Source organism: Coffea arabica, chromosome 6c (genome assembly GCF_036785885.1).
Source record: "Coffea arabica cultivar ET-39 chromosome 6c, Coffea Arabica ET-39 HiFi, whole genome shotgun sequence".
In the NCBI taxonomy this organism is placed as follows: Eukaryota; Viridiplantae; Streptophyta; class Magnoliopsida; order Gentianales; family Rubiaceae; genus Coffea; species Coffea arabica.
In genome coordinates, this window is record NC_092320.1 from 53,365,577 (window position 1) to 53,377,278 (window position 11,702).

The following is an 11,702-nucleotide window of genomic DNA, read 5'->3' on the forward strand; positions in this document are numbered from 1 at the left end:
CTTTGGTCAAAGCCTATTTACATGCGGAACTGTTATTCTAACTATTAGGAGTTCGGTGTTTTTTCAAGGGTGTGTTGGTAATGTGCCTTTTATCGCATCCGGTTTGCTTAACCAGAAATTCAGTTTCTTCTTTGGTGAGCGTGCCAGCAGAGCTCCATTCTGAGTTTTACCGTACCTTTTCCCCATGATTTTTCTTTCTTTCCTGAGGTGAACGTGATTGTAGTGATGAAAGCAGTTGCTTCTCTGACTTCCTCTGTTCTTCATTCGTATGTCAGTGACCTTTTTGCACTAGCTTTTTCTCTGTCTTGTTTGCCATTTGACTTTCATGTGGTGTCCCGATTGTTATACAAATTTTTTGCAAACTGTTTTGCCCTTGTAGTTCCAACTCAAGCAATGAAGCAATTGTTTGGTAATGTGGCCGTTGGGCTCATAAATCCATTGATATTACCATTTGAGCGCTTCACTATGTCGGTATTTACATTAAGACTTTTATTATATTTTATTGTTCAGTTGTTTTTTGAAGGGTGTATTGGTAATGTGGCCTTTGTTACATCTCATTTGGTTAGCCAGAAATTCAGCTCCTTCTTCAAGAAAGTCAGCAAGGTAATTCTGTGTTGAGCAGTCGTACATTTTCTCCAGGATTATTTTCGTTCTTTCCCGAGGTTTAGGTGATTATGATGATGAGAGCTATTGCTTATCCCTGTTTTTTCAACTATATAGCCAATTGGTATGGTAATGGCTATTTTGGTGTTACTACTCTTCCTTATTGTTTACCACTTGATGATATCGCGTGAACTCTTCTGCTCTTTTATAAAACTATTTTACTATTTACTACATATTTTTCCTTTCCCTTCCTCAATCTTTGGTTCTTGCCGTTTTCATATCTTAAATTAACTTATGCATATTTTGCCAGATATATGTTAATGTTCAGTTCTACCCTTCATTATTTGTTTAGTGCGTTAGTTTCCTTCTGTTTACCTTAGTTACTTCTCTCTCCAATCTCTTCATAAGAGAGTTACTACATGTGCATTAATATAGGTAGATGTCTGCCTTTTGTCAAATTTTTTTTGTTTACTTACTGTACTTTTGTTACCTTTTTTTGTTTACTTTTTAGACATCACTTTTTCAACTTTATTATTCGTGCCGTGCAAATAACCGTTTACTAATTGAATTTTTGCATTATGTTTCTTTGTTAGCTCTGTGTTTATTCAACTTTTTTTTATTGTTTTTTAGGCTTTTCAGTTACTTGATTTACTGCTCGTTCAATGCCTGTAGTTGTTGTTGATTGTTAGTATTTCACTTCTATTTCTATGTTTTCAATGCCTTTTGTGTGTTGCTATTAGCCTATTATTTCTGTTGTATTATAATTTTTTTGCTTTATTTTTCCTTATTCTTTATTGTTGTCTGCGACTTTTTTTAACTCTTTGTTGTTCAATCATAAATTTTTCTTTGGTCAAATTTTGCACTTGATAATTTTTAACTTTAGGTTCATTTCTCTTATGTAGCTCTATTTTATCTGCTTCATCTTGTTTTTGGTTTTCTTTTATTGGACTTATTGTTTCAGATATTTACTCTTGTGCTTTCGTTCAAAAGAAGTGCTATTTATTTTTTTATTCTGCTTGTTATGACTAGCTGCTGCACCTTTTTTTTCTTGATCATTCGATGCTATTGTTAGATTATCTGCTCTGTTTTTCTCCCGTTTTATAGAATTGTTTAGAAGCATGTATTTTTTTTAATTCCTATTGTACAGTTTGTTGTTGTCTTTTAAATTTGTTTTTAAAGACTCTTCTATTCTTACCTCTTGTGTTGTTATCTTTTCGGTATATATTATTCAAAGATGGATAAGAATGCTAGAAGATGGAAAAGTTATGTAGAAATGCCGGATAGTCAGAAAGCTGATCTCCTTCATCGTCCACGAGAATGTGACGTTGCAAAGAGGAGAAACGCTACTGTGTCTTCTTCTGTTGAGACAATTCAGTTTCAGAGGCCTAAAGAAAATAGTAGAGATTATTTTGCTAGGACTCCATTTTGTTATGTTTAAACTAGTGTTTGTTTAGTTGATGATGCAACTCGTTATATGCCGACTTCTACCTTTTTAGGTGATGATAGAAATAGTTCACTTAGTAGTCAATCTAAACATGTTACTTCGGATTTTGCTGGTTTGTGCAAGTCATCTTTCGCTTTTGAAGGATTCTCAAATAAGGATCCAGTCGTTCAAATATTAGATAGTCTTAGTAGTAATTTACAATTGAAAAATCACTCGTGTTTCTTCTGTTACACTAACCTGCACTTCGTCACTTCTTTCTAGAGGTATAGTGCTAATTTGTTATTCTTCGAATGCCTATATCCCATTTTCTTATTACAAGACGTATCTTTGTTAATTCCTTCCATGTGATCTATTCATATTTCTCTTCTGTTAACAGACTGTCAAAAACTCATTTCTTTTAACACCTATTTAAGTCTATTTGACTTTGTATTTGCCGTGAATATCTCTTCTACATGTGCATTTGTGCTTTGTACCAGATATTTCATTCACCTTTCTTAGTCATGGACATTTTGTCTATTTTTTTTTCCTTTGAACTTTTATCTGTTATTTATTCTCGAGACAAGGCATATGTTCTCTGAGTTGCCAAAAGACTGAAATTAGTACTTCTACAATTGTTCACTATGTTTTAGTGCATGTCAGATAAAATCCTTTAGGTTCGTCAGAATAGTTGGGCATGGGGAACGTACATGCCAAGAGCAAAGGATTTCATCAGGGACCCTCTTGGAGCATCAATATGGGCCGTGGCTGAGAGCAGGAAGTAATAGGAGTCCAACAAAGGATAGGATAGTGAGAGAGGACCTGGTGAAGGATAAAAGGTATTGGAAGTTTCAGAATGGAGAAATGGTTGAAAGGGAAAGGACCAGGATGCAGGCTGGAGAGAAAATCATGGAGACGTTGAGGTCCTCTGGGCTAGGAATGAGGAAAACTCCAGAGGTTGTTAAAGAGCAGGAGAAGGAAAGGGTGGAAAATCTTCGAAGTAACCCCCCATTTAATGGGGATAGTAGTGGAAAGGAAAAGGATCTCAGTGTTGGCTCCCTGGCCCTGACTAAGGAAAGACAGGACCTCTCGCTGATTGAACAGGTCAGTTCTGAGGAAAGAGTGACTCCAGGAGTAGTGGAGGAAATGGTAGAGGTGGGAGAGGAGAGTGCAAAATGGCTGGAGCAGGAAAACAGCCTACAAGAGATACCAATCTTTGAGGCAACAATGCAGGAGAATAGCCTCTGTGAGGTAAAGAGGCAAGGAGCCATGGCAAAGCAAGTTAAAAGGTCCTATAAAAAGCTGAAATCCCCTGTTAAGACAAGAAGGCCTTTGAGAGAGAGGAATGGCCAGGAAGCTATCGCAGGGGGCAGTGGAAAGAGGAAGATGCTGGTTTTTGATGAGGAAATGGAGGATGTGTTTCAGGATGAGCCAGTAGGCAAAAAAGCAAAGGCTCTTGAGCTGCTGGGATACACAGGAATGTCTGAGATGGAGGTGGGGTCTCTCCCTTATGGGGCCCCCCAAAGGAAATGAGTGCTTTGGTGTGGAATTGTCAAGGAGTGGGGAGCCCCTTGACAGTTCCCCACCTGAGGGAGGTTAATAACCTCCTCTCTCCAAGCCTTATTTTCCTTAGTGAGACAAAAAACAGAAAGCAGGTGTTGGATAGGATTGCTAGAAGTTTACGTTTTGACAACAGTGCAGTGGTAGAAGCTATGCATAAGGCAGGTGGTTTGGCAGTTTTTTGGAAAGAGGAAACACAAGTTTTGGAAGTTAATCTTACAGCTTTCACTATTGAAGTCAGGTTAGAAGATGATGATAAGCATTGTGACTGGTGATTTATAGGAGTTTATGCGAGTTGTGATGGCCAGATAAGGAAGGAACAATGGAGAGTCTTAAGAGATAGGAGCAGGTTGTGGGGAGATAGATACATGATAGCAGGTGATTTTAATGATATAGTGTCAAATGAAGAAAAATGGGGGGGAATTTTCAGAGAGGAGAGAAGTTTAAGGGATTTTAAGTCCTTTATAGAGCAGAGTAACTTGATAGATATAGGCTTTGAGGGACACCCTTGGACCTGGAGTAACAATTGGGAGAATGAAGGAGAAATTAGGCAAAGATTAGACAGATGCTTGGCCAGTTATGAATGGGTGCAAACTTTTGATAAAGCTAAATGTCAGCATATGGACACTTATGCTTCTGACCACAGCATTTTGTGCTTAGACACTGATCCAGGAAAGGGGAAAAGGAAACAAAGGTTTTTGTTTGATAAAAGATGGTTGCATAAGGAAGGAGTGCAACAGGTAGTGGAGCAAGCTTGGCAGAGGGAGGAACCAGGTTCACGTATGTTTAAGATTACAAGGAAGATCAGGAACTGTAGAATTGAGTTACTTAAATGGAGGAATACGTTTGCAGCCAACTCTAAAAGGAAAATTGCAGAGGTTAAGGAAAGACTGGAGGCCGTAAGTAGCTCTGAGGATCCCAGTAAGAAAGAGATGAGGTCTGAGCTTAAAAACCAGCTTAAGGAAGCATATCAGGAAGAAGAGAAATTCTGGAGTCAAAAGGCAAGACTTGACTGGCTCAGGGAAGGAGATAAAAACACTAAGTATTTCCATGCCTTGGTGAAGGGGAGGAGGATTAAGAATAGAATCAGGAAGCTGCAGAGGGAGAATGGCTCTTGGGCTGAAAGTGAAGAAGAAATAGAATCAGAAATTTCTGGGTTCTTTCGAGAATTGTTTACAAGTGGAGGAAGGAATGATATGTCAGAGATCCTTGAGGGTATTCCCCACTCTATTACTCAGGATATGAATGCTAATTTGACTAAACCAGTAGAGGAAGAAGAAATTCAGTCAGCTATTTTTTCCATGCAGTCTGACAAAGCTCCAGGTCAGGATGGCATGTCCCCCTTGTTCTTTCAAAGGTTCTGGAGCATCATCAAAGGGGATTTAATTCCAGCCATCCAAGCTTTTTTCAGCTCAGGCTTCATGCTAAAATCTATAAATCACACGGTTATTTCCCTCATCCCCAAAACTTTGCACCCTTCTTGCTTGAAGAACTTCAGACCCATCAGCTTGTGTAGTGTCATATATAAAGCCATCTCCAAGATCTTGGCCAATAGAATGAAACAGGTTCTAGGAAAATGCATTAGCATCACCCAATCAGCTTTTATCCCTGACAGGCAAATTCTAGATAATGTAGTCCTAGGTCATGAGTACATGCATTACCTCAAAAATAAAAGGCAAGGGAAAGAAGGTTTCATGGCAATTAAGCTTGACATGACCAAAGCATACGATAGAGTGGAGTGGCATTTTTTGCAAGCTATGATGCAGAAGATGGGCTTTTGTGCAAGATGGATCAACTGGATTACTAGCTGCTTGAGTTCAGTAACTTATTCCTTTAATTGCAATGGGGAATCTAAAGGCTTTGTTACCCCCGAAAGGGGAATAAGGCAGGGAGACCCTCTATCCCCATACCTATTCCTGATATGCTCAGAAGGATTCTCCAACCTATTGAAGAAAGCAGAGGAGAGGAAGGACATAAATGGTCTGAGGATCAGCAGGCAAGGTCCTCTCATCACACACATTTTCTTCGCTGATGACTCACTCATCTTTTGTAAAGCCAACACCAGGCAAGCCACAGAAATCATGAAAATTCTCAGAACATATGAAAGGGCTTCAGGACAGTTGGTAAACTTGGATAAATCAGCAGTCTTTTTCAGCAAGAATGTATCGAGGGAGCTTAGGAGTGAAGTGTGCAGGTCCTTAGGAGGAATGGCAGAGATGAAACAAGGCAAATACTTGGGGCTGCCTATGGTGATTGCCAGGACTAAGGACCAGATCTTTGGGTTCATCAAGGAAAATATAAGAAGGAAGATGCAGGATTGGAGGAATAAGTTTCTGAGTAGTGCGGGTAAGGAAGTACTCCTCAAGGCAGTGTCAATGGCAATGCCTATTTATGCCATGTCTGCGTTCAAACTATCTAGGAAGATGTGTAAAGACATCAGCTCTCTGATGGCAAACTACTGGTGGGGAGAAACAAATGGAAAAAGTAAAATGCATTGGGTTTCCTGGAGGAAATTGTCAATGAAGAGGAATGAAGGAGGCCTGGGATTCAAGGACATTGAAGCTTATAATAAAGCCTTGCTTGGGAAGCAGATTTGGAGGATAATCACTAAACCGAACCTTCTGGTTAGTAAAGTGCTGAAAGCTAGGTACTTCCCCAAAGACTCCATCCTATCATGCAAAACACAAAGGAATGCGTCTTGGTTCTGGCAAGGATTACTAGGAGCCAGAAGCGTAATTGATAACGGGATGATTAGAAGGATTGGCAATGGGAGGAGTACAAGTATATGGGATCATCGATGGATTCCTGGATCCAGTACTGGGAAACCTACTACACCAAGACCTCTAAATTCTGTCTGCAAGATGGTGCATGAGTTAATCAACCAACAGAGATGGAATAGGAACATCATCTTTAAGCATTTCAATCCTAAGGATGCTGAGAACATCTTAAACATCCCATTAAGTCTGACTGGGAGAGAGGACTGTTATTATTGGCAGCATAATGCAGGGGGGCAGTATACGGTCAGCTCAGGCTACCAATTCCTTATGAAAGAAAGAAGTGAAGCTGAAAAAGAGCAAGGAGAGGAAGCTGGCTCAAGCATCAGAGAAGGAAGTCGTTCAGCCAGACAAATGTGGAAAACACTATGGAAGCTTAACATCAAACATAAGATCAAAATCTTCATTTGGAAATGCATAACAGGTGCATTGCCAGTGCGAGCTGAAATCTATAGGAAGACAAGGTTGGGAGATCCAGTGTGTCGAATGTGTGGGGAAGAACAGGAATCAGTGGAACACTTATTCTTCAGCTGCTCGCACACACAGGAGGTTTGGAAGGTTGCTCCAATTAAATGGGATGGCGTGGTGGACCAGCAAGGGAGTTTCAAACGATGGTGGATCACAGTCTCCGAAGTTAGGAGAAGGCCAAGAGGGATGGAGCATATTGGTCTGACAGCGAACATTCTATGGCAGGTGTGGAAAGAAAGGAACAAGAAAGAGTTTGAAAACAAAGACAGTTGTTTGCCAGCCAGGACTATAGGTAAAGCTCATAAGGAGTGGTTGGAACAGGTGGAAAGCTTAAGCAGAATTATTAGGCCAAGCACAGGAGAAACAACTCCCAACATCAAAGAACCTATCCAGGAGCTAGAAGAAGCAGAAACTATTATTATGGAGGTGGCAACAGAGAGTCAGGTCGGGAAAGTCTCTTTGGGGATTGGTGTCAGAGTGCGGAGGCATCCAAACACTTTAATGGCAGAATGGGCACTTAGAGAGAGAAGTCTGGGTGATAGAACCATTAATGATGCAGTGGCCATAAAACTTATTTTGTGTAAAGCTCTAGAGCAGGGATGGAGTAGGATTGCGATCCATTTCCAAAACCAAGACCTGTTGAGACAGATAAACAATAGGTGCCCCTCCAACAGCAGTTTAGCTACTTTGATAGAGGACATTCTTAACATGCAGAGAATGTTTCGTATGTGCTTGTTTAGGTCTGTTAGGGACGAAAGAATAGAAAGAAGTAAAAGTTTAAGTCATCATGCCTTTGGCATAATAGTGGATGAGGAATGGTTTGTTCCTCAGTGCTATTGAGCGCTGCTTTGTACAGATATTTCGAGCCTTTGCTCGTACTGTGTTTTTTAGCCTTGGAATGGAAATGATTCTAATGTTTCGATAAAAAAAAAGGAAAGAAGTGGAAGAAAATACATTCGGACAGGGTTTAGAAATGGCTGAAAACAATTGCTCAAACATTAAAAATCACTTTAACAATAACTATTAGAAACTCCTCCTTTTCAAGCGTTTTTAAGGCCTTTAATGGGCATTTAAGGAAACACACCAAAAATAAGGTTCACATGACGTGTACCCACTGCTGAAAAGACGATTAAGGTATGCTCACATATTTAAATTGCCCATAAGCTAAAAATAATGTAAAGGTATTTACGAAACAACAACAAAGCTAACGCTACCCAATCTTGTACCTAAAACTGAACCTTCACTCCAAATAATCCCACATTTCCAAAGTACATCCATTTATGCTTCTTATATAATATAAGAAAATGTCGTTTGGTTGATACTTTTGTAATGTGTAATAATATTTATGTTTCCTTTTCGAACAAAAGATACTTTTGACGAGCTGTGTGGGCATATTTTACTTCAATTTGCTGCAGCGGTTAGCTTGGAAAATATTTATGAATTTAACATGTCAATGTCTTTTTGAGATAATTTTAGAAACCTCCCTTAAGTCTTCTAACAGTTTCATTAACTTTATTAACTTTTCCTGAGGATTTGAAAATTACACTAACCCCTCTTGAACTTAAAGTTTTGGTAACAAAATCGGTCTAAGCAAAAAAAAAAAAAAAAAAAGTACTATTAAAAAATATTTTGAGCAGTAAGAAGATAATTCTATTCTATATATGCCTTTTTTTTTTATTGCTCACAAGTTGTACTAGTGAAGAATGGAACATATCATAAAAGTCAGGAGTAACAAGTGAAATTCGAATAGATGCAGAAACAACCTAAAGTAACAATAATCTTTGTGATGGTTAATGTAAATTGCAATGGCCATATTTTCTATTATTTACAACAACATATAAAGGTTGCAACTATTTCTGCAAAAGTAATCAAATTATCAGTGTAAGTGTCTAAATTTGCGATAAAAAAAACTGGTCTTTTTGTTGCAGTGGATAAGGTAAAAGTGAAGTATTAGTGCGGAAAGTATAAGAGTCTTAGTCAACAAATCAACAACGAAGGCATAAATCAATTTTATTTCGACACAAGATTTAACAAAACAAGCTAGTCATCTCTCAAAAACATATTACATATTTCTTAACCTGAATAAGCTCACAAAATAGATCATGAAAACACTTGATAAATAGAACATCAAGTGTACTTTGGAACCAAGATTTAACAGGACACACAAATATTGTCCAACATCAGAAGTTAACCATCAAACCTCTATATTTTTCAAATAAATATTGTTCAACCATATTGTATAAGGTTGTATGTCTTTGTCATTGTAAAGTGATATGTATAAGGTTGTCTGTCATTATCATTGTCAAGTGATGTTAATCACAAAAATGACGCTATCTTAGGATAGCACTTGGTACCATTATTCTACTTTAATTAGTTAATCTCATTTATATAGTGCCTTAACTTTTAATTTTTGTATCAAATATCCATTTGTAATAAGCATAATGTCTTAAGGGCAGAGTAGTACTTTCATCACATCTCATGTAAGCAATGTGGCCAAATTTCTAGCAAGAGAGATCATTGTAATTTCTAAAACCTCAAGGGAGGTCAATAAAAGTATCAAAAATTTCAAGGGAGATTTTTGAAACTATCCCTATCTTTTTTCCTAACTATTTGGATGTTACTTACCATAGAAGACAAGGGGATAATTTCATAAATCTCCTTGAGCTTCCTAACAGTTTCATTGACCTCCCTTGAGGTTTTGAAAATTATACTAGTCTCCCTTGAACTTAAGTTTTCAGTAATCGAATTAGTCCAAGCCAAAATAAGTACTATTGAAAAAGTATTTTGAAGAGTGAGATGATAATTTTATTCCATATATGCTCTTTTCTAATTGTCCTCAAGTTGTATTAGTAAAGAATGAAACAATTAATGAAAATCAAGAGGTATAAATGAAGTTTGAAAAGATGCAGCAGAAATAACCTGAAATAACAATGTGTTTGGATGGCATATTTATCCCAAATATGATTTTGTTTACATTACAAACATAATTTTTAATTAAATTTTTATTTTTCAACTACTTTTTTTTATTTCACATACATCATACCATAAAAAATATTAGACCAATTATTTTAAAATATATTTCAAATAACCTCCTATCCAAACATACTCAAGTGATATTTGTAATAGCTAGTGCAAATTGCAATGCCATATTTTCTATCCTTTACAATTGCATATAAAGGATACAACTAGCACTACAAAATTACTAAAATTATTAGTATAAGCATCTAAATCTGAGGTAAAAAAATAATTTTTTGTTGTAGTTAGCAAGGTGAAAGGAAAGTATTAGTGCAAAAAGTATACAGGTCTTAGTCAACAAATTAGCAATAAAGACATGAATTAGTTAGTGTTTCGACACAAGATTCAACAAAACAAGTCAATTGGAAAATCCTTCTATTTCTCTTGTTCATAAAATCCTTTTATGCAAATTATGTAAGGTTGTCTATTTTTTTTTTTTATCATTGTCAAGTGATGTCAATCACTAAAATAACACCATCTTAGGGTAGCAATTGGTGCCATTTTTTTGTTTACTATATCATTTATTTAGTGCCTTAACTTTTTTTTTTGTCAAATATTCATTTGTAATAAAGCATAATGTCTTAGGGCAGAGTGTAATTTCACTGTATCTTAGTGTAACAATAGGGTTTAAATTTCTGACAGGGGAGGTCAGTATAATTTTTAAAATTTCAAAAGAGATCAGTGAAAGTATCAAAAACTCATGAGAGGTTGTTAAAATTATCAAACATATAGACTAAAAGTGAAAGCTCATCAATCACGCCGTTATCATCATTTGCACATGTGTTGGCGGGTGATTCGCTGCTGATGACATGGATGTTGTGCTGGCTGTGGTAGTCTCTGATTGTTTGTTGCGCTCTGTGGTCAAACAATTAAGTGGTTATTTGGTGATGTGTTGTTGGGCTCACAGATTAGTTAATATTACGATTCTAACCCTTTGGTCAAAGCCTATTTACATGCGGAACTGTTATTCTAACTATTAGGAGTTCGGTGTTTTTTCAAGGGTGTGTTGGTAATGTGCCTTTTATCGCATCCGGTTTGCTTAACCAGAAATTCAGTTTCTTCTTTGGTGAGCGTGCCAGCAGAGCTCCATTCTGAGTTTTACCGTACCTTTTCCCCATGATTTTTCTTTCTTTCCTGAGGTGAACGTGATTGTAGTGATGAAAGCAGTTGCTTCTCTGACTTCCTCTGTTCTTCATTCGTATGTCAGTGACCTTTTTGCACTAGCTTTTTCTCTGTCTTGTTTGCCATTTGACTTTCATGTGGTGTCCCGATTGTTATACAAATTTTTTGCAAACTGTTTTGCCCTTGTAGTTCCAACTCAAGCAATGAAGCAATTGTTTGGTAATGTGGCCGTTGGGCTCATAAATCCATTGATATTACCATTTGAGCGCTTCACTATGTCGGTATTTACATTAAGACTTTTATTATATTTTATTGTTCAGTTGTTTTTTGAAGGGTGTATTGGTAATGTGGCCTTTGTTACATCTCATTTGGTTAGCCAGAAATTCAGCTCCTTCTTCAAGAAAGTCAGCAAGGTAATTCTGTGTTGAGCAGTCGTACATTTTCTCCAGGATTATTTTCGTTCTTTCCCGAGGTTTAGGTGATTATGATGATGAGAGCTATTGCTTATCCCTGTTTTTTCAACTATATAGCCAATTGGTATGGTAATGGCTATTTTGGTGTTACTACTCTTCCTTATTGTTTACCACTTGATGATATCGCGTGAACTCTTCTGCTCTTTTATAAAACTATTTTACTATTTACTACATATTTTTCCTTTCCCTTCCTCAATCTTTGGTTCTTGCCGTTTTCATATCTTAAATTAACTTATGCATATTTTGCCAGATATATGTTAATGTTCA